Below are 20,963 nucleotides of genomic sequence, written 5' to 3'. Positions count from 1 at the left end.
AGTGGGCTCAGGTCACGTGGGGCTGGGGCTTTGCGGCATCTCATGACCCAGCAACAGTTACCCAAGAGGGACAGGGAGACAGGGCGGCCAGAAGACAGAGGTTGCCCCAGGCTGAGACAGCCTGGCCTCAGGGAGATGCAGCAGCAAAGGGTAGAGAAGCCAAGGCTCCCACAAGCAATCAATGGGGAGTAGGCTGCTGGAACTCTGCCTATAGAGGTGTGGGCAGGAACCAAGAATATGTTTCCTTTTTTTTTTTTTTTTTTAAGATTTTATTTATTTATTTGCCAGAGAGAGAGAGAGAGAGAGAGCACACAAGCGGGGTTGGGATAGGGGCAGAGGGAGAAGCAGGCTCCCCACTGAGCAGGAAGCCTGATGCAGGACTCGATCTCGTGTCCCTGGGATCATGACCTGAGCTAAAGGCAGCCCCTTAATGACTGAGCCACCAACGGGCCCTGAAAACAGTTTACTCTTTTAAAAAATTATTTTAATTCACTTCTAATGATAAATACTATGCAAACTATAGAGAGCCAGAAAAAGAGGAGGGAAAACTGCCTTATAATTACCAGATATACATATCATTTTTCAGCTCAGAATGAGGAAAACCTGGTTTGTTCTTTTTTGAGAGAGAGAGCACACGAGCGGGGGGAGGGGCAGAGGAAGAGAGAGAAGCAGACTCCCTGCTGAGCAAGGAGACCTATGTGGGACTCAATCCCAGGACCCAAGGATCATGACCTGAGCCGAGGGCAGACAGAAGGCCAACTGACTGAGCCACCCAGGCACCCGAGAAAAACCTGGTTCCAGCCAGCTGTTTTGATAATCCTTGGGTTATGTGGTGCCCTAACTAAGGCTTTTTTCAGTTTTGACAATGTCTGTCCAAGGTTACTTTTCAGTTATCAAACCAAATCTGAGAACATGGGATCCAGAGAGATGGCAAAGATCCAGTTTCCCTGCCTGGAGGAAGATTCACCATCATCATCGTCATAATCACTATTACTGATATTTAACAGAGATCACTACTGTACACGCAACTCATGCCCTAAGAGGGTGGTAAGGTCATCTGTTCAAGGTCACCCCAGCAGGTGTTTGGAACACAGATCGGAAAGAAGGTTTGGATGATAGCAGTGGTTACCGTTTTCCAGTGCCTTCACTAAGCAAATTCTAGCAACTACACACCTCACTCACATTCCTGTATCTTCTGGGAGAAAACATTTCCATTGCCCAAACCTGACTCATCCGCATTTCCTGGGGTGAAGAGTTACTGCACACTTCTTACTGCCCATCCCTCTCTTGCCCCTTCCTGTGTTCTGAAATAAAAGTACAATCTGGGAGCACCTGGGTGGCTCAGTGGGTTAAGCATCTGACTCTTGACCTCAGCTCAGGTCTTGATCTCAGGGTTGTGAGTTTAAGCTTCACACTGGGCTCCACACTGGGTATGGAGCCTACTCAAAAAAAAAAAAAAAAAAAAAAAATGTACAACCTGATCATCTGCACTTATCTTTAGTTTTCGAGGCCTTCATATTACCTTTAAGAAGAATCACCAGCATGAAACAAGAGAGAAATTAGCAACATACAAAATAGCAGAAAGGGAGGCCCAATTCTAAAGATGCACTCGGGTTCTTCCCAAGCCACTAACTGTGCAACCCTACAAAAATCACTTAACACTTCTGATCCTCCATCTCCCCGCTGTAGAAGAATGGACCCTAAGAGGGGCACCTCGATGGCTCAGTCAGTTAAGCCTCTGCCTTCAGCTCAGGTTATGATCCCAGGGTCCTGGAATCGAGTCCCATATTGGGTTTCCTGCTCAGCAGGGAGCCTGCTTCTCCCTCTGCCTGCTGCTCCCCTGCTTGTGCTCGCTCGCTTCCAAATAAATAAATAAAATCTTAAAAAAAAAAGAATGGACCCTAAGAAAAAGAGAAGCAAAATAAAGGTACAGAAGTGTGTTCAGTGTAAAATGAGGAAGAGAAGGGAGAGCAAGAAGAGGGGGGAGAGGAGAGGTTGGATGGGAAGGAGGGAGAGACCACGAAAGGAAGGAAGGAAGGAAGTAGGGAGCTCAAAAATTCAGAATTCAGGTAAATTCATGTGAAATACAGAGAATGATGGGCTCTGGAGAGTGGGGAAGAGTTCCTAAATCTAGAGCTCTCATGTCCCCGTAGGAAAGGTCAGGCCAGAGGACAGAGTGACTGTCCCAGCTCTGGGAATGGCTCTGTTCAGGAGAGCGAAGCACAGCCCTGTCTCCTGCCTCCCTGCCCTCCCCCACCCCCATCCCCCACCCCCATCCCCCGTACCCTCTGCCACACGTTTCTCTTTTATTTCACCAAAAATTTGGTGTTGGAACAGACTTCAAGCAATCTTTGACCCAAATAACACTTCCTGAAAAAGGGGTCTTTGTTAGGCTAGAAAATCCTACCCAGGGAGTCTGTTGCCATAGCACATTTTGACCTAAAATATGTAAATTTTTTTGAAAACCGATTAGAGCTCCTTCTTACTTCAAAAAAGAAAGGAAGGTAGAGAGAGGGACAGAGATGGAAGCCCTAATACCTAACTAAATCCAGCCTAAATACCTAACACCTTCTCAGCTTCAGAGAATGGGCTGGGGGCCGTGCCCGAGCCGGTGGGGTCCTGTGACCTATGGAATGAAGGTGCTGGCTGCCTTAGTGAGTGCAGGGTCCTGCTTCAGCTCAGAGCAGGAGGAGCAGGAGGAGAGACACACAAGACCAGGGCCAAAGACCGGAGCCTGCAGATCCATTCGGCAAAGAGAAAACACTGTCCTTTAGGGTAAAAAGAGAGAAAAGATAGAACTTTGTTTCTGGGAACAGCTTGACCCAAAGATCATCTTCTAGTGGACAAGTAATGCATGGAGGCGGCCTGTACCGGTTACACATAATATGCAGACAATGAGCGCCTTGGTGGCTTAGTCAGTTTAGCATCTGCCTTCAGCTCTGGTCACAATCCCAGGCTCCCGGGATGGAGCCCCGTGTCTGCCTACTTGTGCTCGGCTTCTCACTCTCTCTGTCAAATAAGCAAATAAAAATTAATAGAATGAAATGCCAGTGAATAATAGCTAAAGCCTTATGTAGTACAGTAAAATTATCTACGGTTTAGGTTTTCAGAAAACTCACGTCGTGTCTTTTGAGTTTCTCCCAGAGCTTCTCAAAGGAATGTCTCCCTCAGGGCTTGCTTCTGAGAAGTTTGTTCATTGAGCATCCGTGAAACCTCTGCACGGAACTGGCATCCCAAGCTCCCAAAGAAGCCACATAATTCTGCTCTCATGCCTATGTAACTCTTCTTTCACAATTCCATCCTCATTCCTCCCTTGAAGATTTGTTTGAGAGAGAGAGATGTGAGCTTGGGGGTGGAGAGGTACAGCACAGAAGGAGAGGGAGAGAGAGAGAATCTCAAGCAGACTCCCCACTGAGCTGACTTGGGGCTTGATCCCACCACCCTAAGATCATGACCTGAGCTGAAATCAAAAGTCAGATGCCTAGCCAACTAAGCCACCCAGGCACCCATTTGTTTTTTCTAAAATTATCCCACCATAGTTAATAGAAGCCATTCCATATACAAACATCTAAACCTCAAAAGTTATAGGACAATCCATGGTCTGTCTTTTTGAGACACGCATTTCCCCAGCCACACAGTACATTTCTATTGTCAAGCAAAGCAGCTCCTATAAGAAAATAAATCCCAGATTTCAGATGAATTCCTGCATTTTATCTGAAATCACCATATGTAACATATGTAAGTGTCGGTTTCTTTATAAAGTTAATGTTCCTCCTAAACAAAGAAGAGGAAAGAAAAAGATCTGGAAAGACATTAGCCGGTACATCTGTGTCTGGGAATTATTTCTGAGTTTTGCAACTGGTTTTATCATGCAAAGATTTTACCAAGTCCTTGTCCAAACGCGTTTCTTTCTATTCTGTAGAGAAGAGTACGTTTCCTCCTTAAAGATGCAATCCGACTTCAGTGGGAGCTGCCCTCAACTCACATCCTACCCTGCCTTTCCTTTAACATTCTTTCTAGCTCTCTGAGAATACACAAGGAGGGAATAAATACCCTGTGGACCAACATTATTGTAGGAAAATAGTTGGAAAATGATTGCTTCAGATAGTTCAGGAGGCAGAAGGAGAAGACTTTGTATTATGGGGACTGCTTTTCATTTCTCACTATACAGGACATTCTTTTGATCAATATACTGACCTTTGACACTTTTTTCCCCTAACCCGGCTAAAATAAGGCATCTCCTGCCTCCTCTCCCCTTCTCTGCAACCCAGTCGGATAAAATCTCAAGCTGGGCTACTGCCCAAGGAGTCCTTAGTTAATTGCATGTAATAATGTCACAGCCTACTTTCAAATGCTAGAGCCGATTCTCCTATCCTTGTAATACAATATGACTGAGGGCCCCCACTGTCCCAGTAGCCCTCTGAGTGGTTCTTCTCCCATCTGAGCATCTTATGATACCAGAGCACTTTGCTGAGCAGTGGTGATCTTTAAATGCAATGCAGGACACAAGGCTAAATTAGTAATAGCGGCTGCTGACAGTGCTCCCTGGCCAGCTCTTTGCCAAGGGACTGCATTGATAAACCAGTGACACTTCTCACTGAGACATTAAATTTAAATAAATGATCAGCTCTGTCAACTGGCCACCAGCATGTTCATCCTCCCTAGCAAGAAGGCTTCTATGCTTCTATCGCAATGCAAACTTCAAAAAGAAAAAAAGAGAGAGAGAGAGAAAGTCATCTGGGACCAGAGACTATTTTTTAGAATTTCTTGGAGTGTTGGACTGTCTTGGGAGATTTTTCCTTTGTTTTAAGAGTTAGAGTGCCTTCCAGCAGACTGGAAAATTTCTTTAGTTAGTGCAAACCTGGAGCTAGAACACTGGAGCCCATCTTAGTACTCATAATACTAAGCAAAGCCATCTCTAGACATTGAGGAGGGTTTTGATTTGGATCTGTATTTTTGGCTGGGAAACAAAAGGAAATCTATTTATCTTCAAGTGCTTTGATTCTTTTTTCTTTTTATGACCTAAGCAAAAACCTAATAATCCTAAATCATTCTGGCAAATAACTAGTAGCATCCTGAGGTCAGAAGGGACACATACTCTCTTCAATTACTCAAAAGTGTATTACTTAAATAGTATTATCTCTTTGCAAGAGGGGATTATTACCTCAACCTGGAGGAAGCCATTTAATTTTCGTGGGCAAGGGCCTCTTGGCCTGCAATTCAGGGACACTGCCAGTAGGTGGTGGTTGTTCCAGGAACTCATCAAGTGTGGTCCACACGCATTTAGAACTGCCTGGACCATCTCATTGAGAATGCAGATTCCCAGGCCCTGTGCCTACACAGTCAGACTCTCCAGAGGAAGAAAGTGAGAAACTGCCTTTTTAATAGGCCCCCAGGTAATTTTTTTTTTCACTTCAAAGTTTCGGAACTACTTACTCAAACAGTTTTTTCCATCACTGGTTAACAGGGCCTCCCACTAGCTGGTCTTTCCCCTTAATTGTGCTCTTGCAGATCAATCTTGTGATGAAAAGGACAGAAAAATTAACGAGTTCTAAGGAGCATATCAAAATATGAAAAACACAGCACTGGAGACTAGTGCTCTGCTCCCTCACTCAGGCAACCCCTCCTCCAGTCCCACCCCCACCCTCCAGGAAGACTGCTCTTTTGTGATGTGGCCTTCTGAACCTGAGTAGAGCTGCTCAAGAGCCAGATAGGCCCAGCGTCCCTGGGTTGAGTATTTGACTCTGGGCAAGTGATGCAGCATGTCCAAGCCTCTATGTTCTCATCCATATTGTGGAGTTCGTAAGAGCACTACCTGATTGGATGAAATGAGACACTGTCTAAAAATTCCTCAACACTCGATGACTATAGTTAGGCTAGTCATCATTGACAGCCCTTTCAATTTTTAGGTCAAAAATCCTTTTCTCCAGGGGTCAATAGCATATAGTCAGTTGCCTGGCTACCAGAAGCCGGAAACTTTCACTCATTTACCAAAAAACAAAAACAGAACAAAAATGACTAGCCTGGGGGTGCCTGGGTGGCTCAGTGGGTTAAAGCCTCTGCTTTCAGCTCAGGTCATGATCCCAGGGCCCTGGGATCAAGCCCCACATCGGGCTCTCTGCAAGTCAGGGAGCCTGCTTCCTCCTCCTCTCTCTCTCTCTGCCTGCCTCTCTGCCTACTTGTGATCTCTGTCAAATAAATGGATAAAATCTTAAAAAAAAAAAAAATGACTAGCCTGTTACAACTGACTCAAAGAGCAGGGAACAGCTTACTGCCTTTAGAGCCTCTCTGCTATAATGTTTGCTATTGACTAAAGGTTCGTCATGTCTACCTGCCACTGACTCACATAGGTTGGTCAAATTAAGTCAAATAAAGACATTTCCATGTCTGTTTTGTCTGCCTCTGGGAGCACTTCTCCAGAAGCTTATGTATATCCACGGCATCAAAAAGTGATCTGAAGGGATTTACCATCTCTATAGTCTATCGAGTACCTCCAAAGTCACTCCAAATAAAATAAAAGAGAAAATCCTGTGCTTGTTGTCCCAACAGTTTTAAGATCTGTCCTGAAGCCCTCCCGTCCAACAGGCATGGCTCCTCCAAATCCCTTCTATGTAGACGTTCTGGACTTTCCACTGCCTTCAAGAAATCCGTGCATTCTAGTTATCAACTGATTCATGGAGATGCTCCCTGGCATTGGATACAGTGTCTTCACAATTGTTTTCTAATATGCAAAAAAGGAAACAGTCATCCAGGTGTTCATCAGATTAATGGAGCACTCCCACATGTTAGGCACAGACAAGGCAGGGAGGACTCCAAGATCAGTCCCATGCAGTCCTAAGCCCTTCTAGGAACATGCATTTTAGTGATTAGTCGTATGATACAGAAGTATCTTAGAAATAAAACAGAGCAAACCATGTGACAATACCACAGACTCAGCCCCTGCAAGAACTTAACAAACATTTGGGATGCCTGGGTGGCTCAGTGGTTTAAAGCTTCTGCCTTCAGCTTAGGTCATGATCCCAGGGTGCTGGGATTAAGCCCAACATTGGGTTCTCTACTCAGCGGGGACCCTGCTTCCTCCTCCCTCTGCCTGACTCTCTGCCTATATGTAATCTCTGTCAAATCAATAAATAAAATCTTTTTTAAAAAAATAACTTAACAAACATTTATTTCTTTACTTCTCAAAAAACACAGACCTCATGGGGCATCCAGTCGCTCCATCAGTAGAGCACGTAACTTAATCTCAGGGTCATGAGTTCAAACCCCACACTGGGCATACAACTTATTTGAAACAAACAAATGCACCAAAAAAGAGACCTCTTTCAGAGAAATCTGTTTCACTGAGATTCAGACTTATCAGGGTCTGAAGAGTTCTGAGATAGCTTCAACCACACTGTGACAGCAATTTCAGATCTCCAGAAAACTTGCCACAGGTTTCCAAAACTTCTGCCTGAATATTTTAAGAATCCAAATGTGAAAAACAAAAAACCAAAAGTCCATGAGTCACTAAACCTAGAAACAAATACCTGAGTTAGAGAAACTAAGGCAAATAGACTCCAGAGGCTGTTTGCTCTAGGTGATCGGTTAGCCTTTGCATAGATCAGTACTGACTACTAGTTTTGCAGACTCATGAGAAATGTCCTGTGCCATTCTCATTTCCATTCAATGTCATTCTCACAGCACTGGTGGAGAAACCAGGTGCCATAAGGTGCCCGGAGGTGACTCTGGTGACTCGGGGTCATCCAGAACAATCTCAGGTCTGACTGGAGGATGGGAGATGAAAGGAAGAATAGAGTCTCCTCCCCTCTTCGCAGAGTTGTATGGGCTTGGCCTTTGCATGTGACCCTGAGCAAGTTCACTCTCCAATCTTGCTTTCTCCTCTCTGAAGTGGGAAAGACATCACATCTTCCCCATGACATTGATGCTAGGTTGGAATGAGGCTGAGCACTGCCTGCCACACACCTTCTTGTTGGGTGCTCTCACAACAGCCCCACTGGTGTGTCCGCCATCATTGTAAAGAGGTTCCCCAAAATGGTCCCCTTATGTCATCATCATCTCCATGCTTCACACTCAGGATTCCCTGAAAAGGGGAAAGAGCTAATTCTGAGGCTTTCTAAAGCTGATTTAAAAGTTTAATGGATAAAATTAGTAAGAAGGATAACTGGGCATTTGTCCTGTGCCTGTCACAGAGCTAAACCCTTTACCCAGTGCCTCATCCAGTCTTGCTCCCAACCATCGTAGGAGGAAGATCCTCTTACTATTCCTATTCTGGAGATTAGAAAATGAAGGACTGGAACATGAAGTCACTTATTTAATGGCCCCCAGCTAGAAATGGCTATGTCCCAAGCGCACAGTAACCTATACAGAGAGAAGAAACACCATACCTCCTTGCTTCCCCCAAATCCATACCATCACATGCAGGACAAACCAAGAAGCTCAAAGTCTGGTAACTGAAGCCAGTAATTGTTGTTCTATGTAGGATCTATCCTCACCTCTCCTTTCCCCCAACAAAATGGCCTTGCCATCGTATCAGAAGATAGAGATGGTAACTACTAAAAAATAAAAGTCAGACACATTTTGAAAGGTAGTGTGGAATTATTTTAATTGTATCTCTTACTTTTAGTTTATGGGTAAAATCCTGGCCTCAGAATAATCCTCCATCATTAAAATTCCCCTGTCTCGGTTTTTTCTCTTTTGTATGGTATCAAAGACTGTAGATGATGATCTTTTTCAACAAAAGAAAGGCCCTTGGAAGAAACCAGCTATGGGTCTGTCCACAGCCTCGCTAAAGACAGTGTGTGTGGTGTGTGATGAAGAGAATATCTTGCCTCCTTGATGTGTATCCTTGGGTAGAGGAGCCCATCTGGGAGAGAGGCAGAGGCCCAGGACTGCCTGGAATGGGCAATGGCGTCAGAGCAGTAGCTGAATGGTCCTCATCCTGGCAGAGGAAATGCTGCAAAGAAGACTTTTTCATCACCTCATAGCAATGGACCCCACAGAGGGCCTGCCTCTAAAAAGAGGCAAGCTCATTCAGCCGGCAGCTACTGAAGGGAGAACGTTTGTTCTTAAGTTGAAATGTGAAACAAATGTCCACTCTTTTCTCTGAGACACAATAGAAAAGATGCTGCGATCTCCCTTTCCATGCATGTGGAGAAGAAGGGAAGCAAAGGGATGGATGTTTCTTCCAAGACCCACATAACCGTCAGTGTCAGGGACACAAAAAAAATGTGGTTGCCTCTGACTGCCAGAATATCAGAATATTTGAAAGGTCACAAGGCAAAACATTTGCCTCCTATTTCATTCCTGGGAAGTTGAAAATAGAAAAATTAGTAAAACAGATTCCATCTCAATAGGATAAACACTAAATCTATTTTTCCTATTTAAATAAAAATGTGAATCAGTATTAAATTAAATTATTTAAATTCCCTACATGGATTGCCATGTGAATGGTCTACTTATAGGTACTATCCATGATATAAAGTAATTACACATATCTCAATAGGATGAGATTATTTATTTTAGGATCAGATGCTTCCAATGGCTGTCTGACCTACCACATATCTTAAATATAACAAGAAATTTTAGTAAGTCATTTATTTTCATATAATTGTTTATAAAGAATATTCACTATTTACTTAGTATGCACTAGATACTGTAATGGATACCAACCTACTCTCATTCTGCTCTGAAATTTCTTGAAATTAAAAAGTGCTCAAAGTCAAATTATGTGGGGCACCTGAGTGTCTCAGTCAGTTAAGGGACTGCCTTCAGCTCAGGTCATGATCTGTCCTGGAATTGAGCCCTGTGTCGGGTTCCCTGCTCGCTTCCCCTTTGATCCTCCTTCCTGCTTCTGCTTTCTCTCTGTCTCAAATAAGTAAAAATATATTTTTTAAAAAGTTAAGTTATGGGGCACCTGGGTGGCTCAGTGGGTTAAAGCCTCTGCCTTCAGCTCAGGTCATGGTCTCAGGATCCTGGGATCGAGCCCTGTGTCGGGCTCTCTGCTCAGCGAGGAGCCTGCTTCCTCCTCTCTCTCTGCCTGCCTCTCTGTCTACTTTGATCTCTGTCTATGAAATAAATAGATAAATAAAAATCTTTAAAAAAAAAAAGGTTAAGTTATGTGATGGAAGGATCTAGAAATTACATGATTCCTATAGAGCCCCAAATGGCAAGTCACTATCCCCCAAAAGTGATGATTGTTTGGCTTAGAGACAAAATGGAATCCCAAGGCCATAGTCACTAAAGAGACTGAGGAGCCTGAAGCATTTCCTTGAATAAGGCTCTAGTTTCAGGTCTTGAATTTTGAGTTCCAGTGGCTGGTAGTCATCAAACTTTCAAACAAGAGATCAGGTGGCAATGTTCTCAAGTAACAAAACACAGGAGAGGAGCATTTAAACTTTTTAAACAGTTTTTAACTGTTCTCTAAGAGCTAACTCATTTATAAATGAAAACATACATCCTTTCATTGGATGGCAATCAATGCACTTGCTATACCTTTGTGATCCTTGCTGATTCTCATAGGTTCCATGGGATGATTCCACACACAAAATAAATGTTTGGGAATTTGTTTTTTTTAAAGATTTTATTTATTTATTTGACAGACAGAGATCACAAGTAGGCAGAAAGGCAGGGGTGGGGGGGAAGCAGGCTACCCGCCAAGCAGAGAGCCCAATATGGGACTGATCCCAGGACCCTGAGATCATGACCTGAGCTGAAGGCAGAGGCCCAACCCACTGAGCCACCCAGGCGCCCCTTGCTTTGGAATTTATTAATTAATCCTCCTTCTTTGGCACTGAGTCTACCCAAAGACAGCATGAGGTTTTAAAAAACTGAATGAAAGGTCACACAAACAGAAAGGAGAATGGTGGTGGCCAGAGGCTGCGGGGAGAAAGAAATGGGGAGCTGTTGTTTAATGGGGTATAGAGGTTTGGTTTTCCAAGATTAAAGTTCTGGAGGTTGGTTGCACAACAATGAGAACCTACTTAACAGCGCTGAACTCTACATTTAAAAATGATTGAGGCAGGGGCGCCTAGGCGGCTCAGTGGGTTGAAGCCTCTGCCTTCGGCTCAGGTCATGGTCCGAGGGTCCTGGGATCGAGCCCCACGTCGGGCTCTCTGTTCGGCAGGGAGCCTGCTTCCTCCTCTCTCTCTGCCTGCCTCTCTGCCTACTTGTGATCTCTCTCTCTATCAAATAAATAAAAATCTAAAAAAAAAAAAATGGTTGAGGCATATTTGCAATGATGTGAATGGAACTAGAGGGTATTATGCTAAGCAAAATAAGTCAATCAGAGAAAGATAATTATCATGTCATCTCACTGATATGAGGAATTTGAGAAACAAGACAGGGGATAATATGGGAAGGGAGGGGGAAAAAATGAAACAAGAAACCAGAGAGGGAGACAAACCATAAGAGACTGTTAATTTCAGGAAACAGACTCAGGGTTGCTGGAGGGGAGGGGGGTGGATGGGAGGGATGGGGTGGTGGGTCATGGGCATTGGGGAGGGTAGGTGCTATGGTAAGTGCTGTCAATTGTGTAAGACTGATGAATCACAGGTCTGTACCCTTGAAACAATGCATTATATATTAATTATAAAAAATAATTAATTAATTAAAGGCAGAAAAGATGGTTAAGGTATGCAAAGTTTATATTATGTGTATTCTACCACAATTTACATCTTTAAAAATAATTGAGAGGAAGTAATGATTCTGATGTTCAAATATTCTGATGTTCAAATATTTATTTCCATCTTTTCCTATTCAGTTGGGTATTAACAGTTTAGAGCATTTTCTAGTAACAAGTCCCTCCCAGCTTCCTAGCAAGTGAGATATTTGTTATAATACCTTCAACAGTAGCACTATTCAGTATATTAACATTAGAATAACATAATTTCTACTTTTCACCTAATTCTACTAGACTGTTTAGACCTGCTAAACAAGTTCCTCTCCCTTCTGTCACTCTGATAGATTCTAGACAAAGGCACCAGGTTTAGAGAAATTACCTGCATGATCCTTTGTTTTGTTAATACCACTTCTCCCTTTATAATGCAGTTCTACATACAACTTCTCATCTGTGTTTTGTAACTGCTCTGTGACAGGAGGATAGAGCAGGAGCTCAGTCCCTCTAAACCTGCTATGTGTCAGGCATTGTTTTAAGCATTCTGCACATATTCATTCATCTTCACGAGAAGCTGTGAGGTACACATAACTACAGGTGATTAAAACTGAGGCACTGGAGCTAAGGAACTTGCTCAAGTCTTAGAGGCAGGAAGGTGTGGGGCCAGAATCCAAACCCAGGAAGTCTGACTCACATCTATCACATGTGCATCACACTCTACCACTGCTGATGGGAAAACGTGGGAAAGCTGTGTAGAAAAGAGATTCAGAGACCTGGCAATTACACTAGACTGTACTTTACAGAAAATAAAAGGGAGGAAATAGAAAGTGATCTTAACTTCTGGTAGTGATTGAAAATGAGACTGAGCTTATCCTAGGAACAAGAGCATCATCAGCTCTGCCTTTCTCTTCCTGTTTCCATGCGCTTGCCCTGGTAATACTGTCCCAATCCATGGCTTATTTGAAGGAATTTTTTAAAGCCATTATGTTCTTTGTGTGGGTGTTAACTGAAACTAGCTAATGTAAATCATAAACCCAAATAACCATATGCACGTAAAGCTCCATATCTCAGGCACACCAAAAGCAACAAAATAAATTAGAATGTCATTGTCAACTACCCCCCACCATGAGATAGAATCCCCACTCATACCTTTCAGTACCTCATGATTATGACATTTGGTCACCTGATATATGGATCTGGTGAGCATTCCAATGTCAATCCAGTTATTAATTATGAAAAAAAAGAAAAATTACTGTCTTTCTAGCTTGTTTAATATATAAAGGTATGTTAGGTTGCATAAGAAATGAGATGCCTCCAAAAACGAAAATCATAAAACACAGAAATACTAAATAAAATATCGTTTTCACCCATTAAAATGTAAAGCTCAGCTTGAAAAACTTAAGGAAAAGTTCAGAAGCAAAGGAAAAGAAGCTATGGTAAAGTAGTGGGTATTAACCACAGCCAACCTATGTATCTTTGTCAATCGTGGCAACCAAGAGCTCTGCCTTCTGACAGCCACAAAGAAGCCAGGAAGGTAAGGAATAAGTTGAAACTGAGAACCCTCTGCAAAGCCCCAGTTGTGTTAGGGCTACACATTCAGTGGAAGAATAAAATAGAAAAAATTAATAAAATTGGCTTGCTGGCAAACTGAGAGAATAAGAAAATCTGTCTGTCTTAGTCTGAGCTCAAGAGGAGGGAATTCTCCTCTGAGCACTTTTAATCCCATGCATGAGTTTATGACTTGAACTTGTATGGCCAAAGTAATTTAGGGAAAAATAAGTAAGAAGTTAACTTAAAGATCTCCAAGAATAATAGCTATCCAGAGCACCAATTACAAACAAAACCAGATTGATTCTGTAGAAAAATGTAATCAACCCAAGCTCAAAAGATTCCCAGAGATAAAGCACCACAGAACACAGATTCAAAATCCAAAAGTATATGATTACCCAAGCTTTCATGAGTGAGAATCAACAGAAACAACTGCTGGCAGAATTAAAGCCCTAGGAATGATGAGGTAGGCAATACAAAATAAATATAGTAAAATGCTTACATGAAATTAAATGGAATAAAAAATATTAATAAGGAAAACTGAAACATCAAAAAGCTTCAGAGAAAAACCTAAGAGAGAATTTTTTTAAAATTCTGTGGGTGGACAGGTGCCTGAGTGGCTCAGTGGGTTAAGCCTCTACCTTCGGCTCAAGTCATGATCTCATGGTCATGGGATCAAGCCCCACATTGGGCTCTCTGCTAGCAGGCAGCCTGCTTCCTCCTTTCTCTCTGCCTGCCTCTCTGCCTACTTGTGATCTCTCTCTCTTTCTGTGTCAAATAAATAAATAAATAAATAAATAAAATCTTTAAAAATTAAAAATTTAAAAAAATAATAAAATTCTGTGAGTGGGTTAAACCACAGATTAGACACAGGTGAAATGAGAATTCTGAAACTAGAAGGCACATCTAAAGAAGCTACGTGTAATGCAACAGAGAGACAAAGTGGGAGAAAATACCGGAGCTGGTAGAGTCTCAGAGTTGTTTGCAGAATCTCTCAGGAGATGGATGAGGCTGATTATTCAGTTTTATTTCCAGGCTGCTTTTATATTGGTTTTCTCTTAAAGTGGTAAGAAAGGAAGTAAACATTATATGGTTAAAGGAAAATTGAGGTGACTGCCATTGCTTTTTCTCTAGTAAGTTTCAGAAGCAAATCAGAAGTCGGTGCCCTTGACAGTGCTTGGTGTGAGTTCCCACCAGGTTGCAGGAGCCTAGAACTGACCTTCAAAGATTAAACCATATCCAAGTAACTTACCCATGTCTAAGAACAAAGCTCAAGAATATTTATAGGTAGGAATAAAAAAGCTACAGAACCCAACAAGGTGAAATTGAAAACACAATTTGTACACTGAGAGGAAAACGGAAAACTGTCATTATTGACAGACAACACGATTGTCTATGTAGAAAATCCAATGAAATCTATAAAATAATCTAGGAGAACTAGCAGGTGAGTTTAGCATGATGAAAAGATAACAAGTTCAATATTTAAAAATCAACCATATTTTAATATACTAGTAGTGAATACCTGGAAATTGAATTTTTTAAATGTCATTTAATATTATAATTATATTATTATAATATTCTCAGGATATAATCCGACAGAGTATGTGCAAGACATTGAAAACCACAAAACATTGCTAAAGGAAGTTGAAGGAGACCTTTATAAATGGAGAAATGTAATATGTCCATGAATCAAAAAACTTCATAATGTTAACATGTCAATTTTGCCCAAAGTAATTTACAGATTCAACATAATCCCAATCAAAATCCTAGCAGGCTTTCTTGTTGATATTGGCAAGATTATTCTAAAATTCACGTTGAAATGCCAAGTATTTACAATGGCAGAAGGACTTTGAGAAAGAACAAAAATGAAGGACTTGCACCACCTCACTTCAAAATTTATTATAAAACACCAACCAAAACCTGAAACAACCCAAAAATCCATCAAAAGGTGAATGGACAAACTGCAAAAGAATGCCCTCTACTATAAAACGGTGGGAGCTATTATTAATACACACAGCAACATAAATGAATTTCAAAATAATTTTGCTGATAAAAGAAAACAAAGGGAGTTTATACTATAAGATTCCATTTACCAGTCTCCAAAATGTAAATATATAGTGACAGAAAATAGACCAGTGACAGCCTCACAGGGTGAGAGGTTGCAAGGAAAAATCATAATGGGGCATGAGACAACTCTTGGTGATGACGGATATTGTCTTTGTAAAATGATTTGACAGGATACAGAACTAATACACAGGTATCTGTTGTTTCTACACACCAAACACTTAGTAGTAGAAAGAGAAATTAAGAAAGCAATCTTATTTACAACAGCATCAAAAAGAATAAAATACCTAGGAATAAATTTAACCAAGGAGGTGAATATTCTGAAAACTATAAGACATAGATGAAAGAAATGGAATATACAACAAATAAATAAAAAGATATATGATGTTCATGGATAGGCAGAATTAATATTGTTAAAATGTCCATATGACCGAAAGCAATGTACTACCAAAAGCAAGATTCACTGTAATTCCTATCAAGATACCAATGGCATTTTTCACAGGGCTAGAACAAATAATACTAAAATCTGTATGGAACCCAAAGCAATCTCGAAAAAGAACAAAGCTGGAATGATCACAAGGTCTAATTTCAAACTGTACTATTAAGCCTTAGTAATCAAGACAATATGGTACCACACAAAATAGAGACATAGATCAATGGAACAGAATAGAGAGCCCAGAAATAAGCCCATGATTTCATGGTCAGTTAATCTATGACAAAGGAGACAAGAATATACAATGGAGAAAAAAACATTCTCTTCAATAAATGGTGCTGGGAAAACTGGACAGCTACAGGCAAAAGAATGAAACCGGACCGATTTGTTACACCACATACAAAGGTAAGACCTAAATGTGAGACATGAGATCATAAAACTCCTTAAAGAAAAAAATGGGTGGTAAACTGTGGGATATTGGTTTTAGCAACATTTTTTCTGGATCTGTCTGCCCAAGCAAGGGAAATAAAGCAAAATTAAGCAACTGGGGCTACATAAAACTAAAGGCTTTTGCAGAGCAAGGGAAACTATCAACAGCAAAAAAAAAAAAAAAAAAAAAAAAAAAAAGGCAACCTACTGGAAAGGAAAAGTCTGCAAATGACATATCCAATAAGGGATCAGTATCCAAAATATAGCAAGCACTCATACAACTCAAAAACAAAATAATAATAATAATTCGTCTTAAAAATGGGCAGAGGAGCTGAATAGACATTTTTCCAAGGACATCCAGATGGCCAATAGACACATGAAAAGATGTTCAGCATCTTCAAGTCAATGCAAATCAAAACCACCATGAGGTATCACCTCACTACCTATCAGCCTGGCTAAAAATCAAAAAGACAGGAAACAACAAGTGTTGGTAAGGATATTGGGGGGTGGGAAAGGATGCCTCGTGTAATGATGGTAGGAGTGTAAATTGGTACAGCCATTGTGGAAAACAGTATGGACATTCCTGAAAAAAATTGGAAATTTCTAGTTCTAAAAATAGAAATTCCGTATGATGCAGGATTTCCACTTCTGGATATTAAAGAAAATGAAAAGTTCAAAAAGATATATGTGTATTGCAGCATTATTCATAATAGTCAAGATTGGAAACAATCCAAGTATCTACTCTTAAATGAATGGATAAAGAAGATATGGCATGTATACACAATGGAATTACTCAGCCATAAAAGAATGAAGGCTTACCAGTTGTGACAACCTGGGTGGACCTACAGAATATTGTGTTAAGTGAAGTCAGACAGAGAAAGACTAATACCACATGATTTCACTTATATCTAAAAAGCAGAGCAAATAAACAAAGAAACAACAATAGTGACACAGAAACAGAACATAAATACAGAGAACAAACTGTTGGTTTCCAGACAGGAAGGTGGTCAGGAAGGGGATTAAGAGTATAAATTTCCAGTTATAAAATAAATAAGTCACAGGTATGAATGGTTCATTCTTGGGAATATCATCAGGAAGACTGTAATAACTTTCTATGGTGATAGATGCTAAGTATACCCATCATGGTGAGTATTTTGTAGTGCATATAAATTCAAATTACTATGGTATATTCCTGAAACCAACATAATATTGTATGTCAACTATACTTCAATTAAAAACAAAAACAAGAACAAAATCAGAGGTGCCTGGTGACTCAGTTGGTTAAGCCTCTGACTTAGGCTCAGTTCATGATCCAAGGTTCCTGGGTTGGAGCCCTGAGTAAGGCTCCCTGCTCAGCAATGAATCTCTTCCTCCTTCTCCCTCTGCCCCTCCACCTGATCCCTCTCTCTTTCAAATAAATAAATAAATAAAATCTTTAAAAAATGACAAAACACTAAATCACAAGGACATGCACCTATCCCTTCTGCTCAGCCTATAAAACCGGGCCCTGCTCTGAGTGGGAGTTTGCTGGGCTCCAGAGTCTCCCTGATGAAATCAGCTGATCCCTCTATCTTCATTTCAGTCACCTAAATATATATTTTGATGTGTGTGTGTGTGTGTGTGTGTGTATAAGACACATAATATATTAAATTATGTCATTTAAATATGTGTGACTTATTATTATCAAAGGAAACAGAGCAGGTAGAAGCATCCAAACAAATCTGAGTGTTGGCAACAGACCCATGCTGGAGGCTACCATGATATTCCACAAACCCTTTTGTGGGTCCAGAGCCCATTTTGTGAGTGACTCTGTCTTCATTTTCAGCCGCACACCAGAAACCCTTTCCTTTCCCACTGGAGCAGTGTTTACATGAGCGAAAACTGACCTACACATGCAACACAGAAGAGTTTGCTCCTTTTTTGGCTTCATGATTCAGCTGCATAATTCCCTCAAGGACTATAAAACCTGGCATCTCATCACCAGGCTGAAAAAAATAAGAACTCCAGTCCTCTCTTCAGATCAAATACATCTTTTGCCCTTTTATTAAAAAAAGAAGAAGAAGGAGGAGGAGGAGGAGGAGGAGGAGGAGGAGAAAGAAAAGAAAAGGAAAAAATATCTCAGAATTTCTACATGAAATCACATTTTTTTTTTTTAATTTTTTATTTTTTTTTATAAATATGTATTTTTATCCCCAAGGGTACAGGTCTGTGAATCGCCAGGTTTACACATTCACAGCACTCACCAAAGCACATACCCTCCCCAATGTCCATAATCCCACCCCCTTCTCCCAACCCCCCTCCCCCCAGCAACCCTCAGTTTGTTTTGTGAGATTAAGAGTCACTTATGGTTTGTCTCCCTCCCAATCCCATCTTGTGAAATCACATTTTTTATTATTATTTTTTTAATGAACAAATGTATTGCCAACCTAGAAAACTAATGTATACAAAAGCATGGGCATGTTCTTAATTCTCACCTTTTCCTGTTGATTTCAGCCATGGTTTCTAGTTTCACAAACACAAAGTACACTGTGTTGTCTTTGGAGATAAACAAAGGAAAAAACATTTCCAGCCTTCTGCAATCCATCAGTTCTCATATGACATGAGGATCCAGGGAAAGAGGAAAAAGGCAGGGATAGGACCTGCCTCCCGTGCCTGGACTCAATGCCTTGTGCACTCACCCCACTCTAAGGAGAGTAACTAATGATCAACCACAAGTAGCCAAGGGTACACATTAATGCTGTTTCCTATGGAATGAAGGAAGGTGGCAAAGATGCTGTCACAGGCTATCCTCTTGAATGACCAGGGAAAAAATGGGCAGGAAGAATCAGGGTTCCTGTTGAGTTTTGCTTCAAATTGGCCACTTCAGGTCCTTCCCAGCCTCAAGGTTAGGGTACCTCAGTAGTCCTGTGATAGCTTTGCACACATACAGAAATAACTGTGAGTGGAACCCAGAAGACAACATTACAATTTATACAAGTCCACAGAGCATGCACCAAATTTGCTTAAAAATTAGAATGACTCAAGTCTTGAAATCTACCTGAGCAATCCAGTCCACCTCTTCCTAGGACATGTTTGCCATATCTTTCTCCTATGAGGATTAGCCTGCGGAAATTGTATTTACTCTAAGAATAGTTTAGAAGCTCCCATCTTGCAAAAACCAGGGAATCATTTTATCTTCTACAGTGTCTTCTGGTAACTTCCATCCTGGGACTCTCAACTCTATGTATTCCCAAGGTGGTGAAAAAGGATTAAACTGAACATAACCACAAATAGAGTCCACAGGTTCTTAAATAAGCCACCTGGTTCCCTATAATGTGAAAGGCAAATGACAACTGCAATACAAGCTATGTGACAACTCTTGAGGGTACCATCAGGCTAATTTTAATTGAGATTGGTCCCTGTGTCCTTTCACCTACAATAGGAGTTTGCTTAATGGCCGTGACTAGAGGGAAGTTCTGGCCTAGAGGTATGGCATACGTGGGCACACCAACATTTGTTTGTGGGAAATAAAATCTCTCAGATACACCATTTTCCATTCACACCTCGTAATTTGTATATGCGAGGTTAAGGTCTTAATTTGCACTTGAGATGTTAATGAAATATTCTTTACAATTGCTAAACACAGCTTTTCATGCCATAAGCCCTTTCTGATTTCAGAAAGGAATCAGGACACACTAGAGTCCTATATTCATAATTCTGTAGTCTTTAAAATTCTCTTTATTTGCCTTTAGTAGTTAATCCTCATGACTAGCTTAAAATTCTTATTATATTTTCCCCAAATTATTTGTATGACTCTTGTCTCCTGATAGAGCACTGCACATTTCCAAGGGATATGTGATTTGAATGATACTTCCTGGAGTTGCATAGTGTGCAACCTGTGTACCTGTACATGATGGCACCACATAGCATCCTGTACATTTTTTTGCAGTAGTCCTCACTTTACACATCATTCACCTCCACTAGAGCACAGGCTAACTCTATGGCAAGGACTAAGGAGGCACTCAAGCGAGTGTTAAAGGGGCTCTCTAGCCCAAATATTGGGTCCACATTGCAGTCCCAACACTTAAAAGGCAATGGTCAGAAAGTGGGGGGAATTGCCTTTCCTTATAAAACTGGCTGTGAGTGGGGCACCTGGGTGGCTCAGTGGATTAAAGCCTCTGCCTTCAGCTCAGGTCATGATCCCAGGGTCCTGGGATGGAGCCCCACATAAGGCTCTGTACCACAGGGAGACTGCTTCTTCCTCTCTCTCTCTGCCTGCCTCTGCCTACTTGTGATCTCCATCTGTCAAATAAATGAATAAAATTTTAAAAAATCAATAAAATAAAACTGGCTGTGAAGATGAACAGAGGGGGAGAAAAATAACTGTTAAGCATTGTGCCTGGAATAGAGTATGCACACCGCAAGAGCTAGTTGCTTTTTTTCTTAAAGATTTTAGGTATTTGACAGCAAGAAGGAGAGAGAGAGAGCATAAGCAAGGGGAACAGCAGGCAGAGGGAGAAGTAGGTTCCCCACTGAGCAGGGAGTCTGATGGGGGACTCAATCCCAGGACCCTGAGCCAAAGGCAGATGCTTAACTAATTGAGCCAGACACCCCCAGAGTTAGCTGCTTTGACTATCATATTCATCTGCGTATTCCTAGCATTTTCAACAGTGACTGGAGCCCAGCAGGTGCTTTGTGACTGTTTAATGAGTAAACTCATGTCTATTAAGAAACAAAGAAGCTTTGCCTCTAAGACGAAAGACCAAAACTGTTGTAGAAAGACACTATCTCTCAACTGTTGGAGAGCTTGTGGCTTTGGAAATCCTTTTCCCATGTCCCATATACATTCAACAGGGGTTAGAGATGGTGGGAAGAAAAGGACAGTAGACTAAAAGAGGT

The sequence above is a fragment of the Mustela lutreola genome, chromosome 5, assembly GCF_030435805.1.
Source record: "Mustela lutreola isolate mMusLut2 chromosome 5, mMusLut2.pri, whole genome shotgun sequence".
Classification (NCBI taxonomy): domain Eukaryota; kingdom Metazoa; phylum Chordata; class Mammalia; order Carnivora; family Mustelidae; genus Mustela; species Mustela lutreola.
This window is presented reverse-complemented; position numbering follows the sequence as displayed.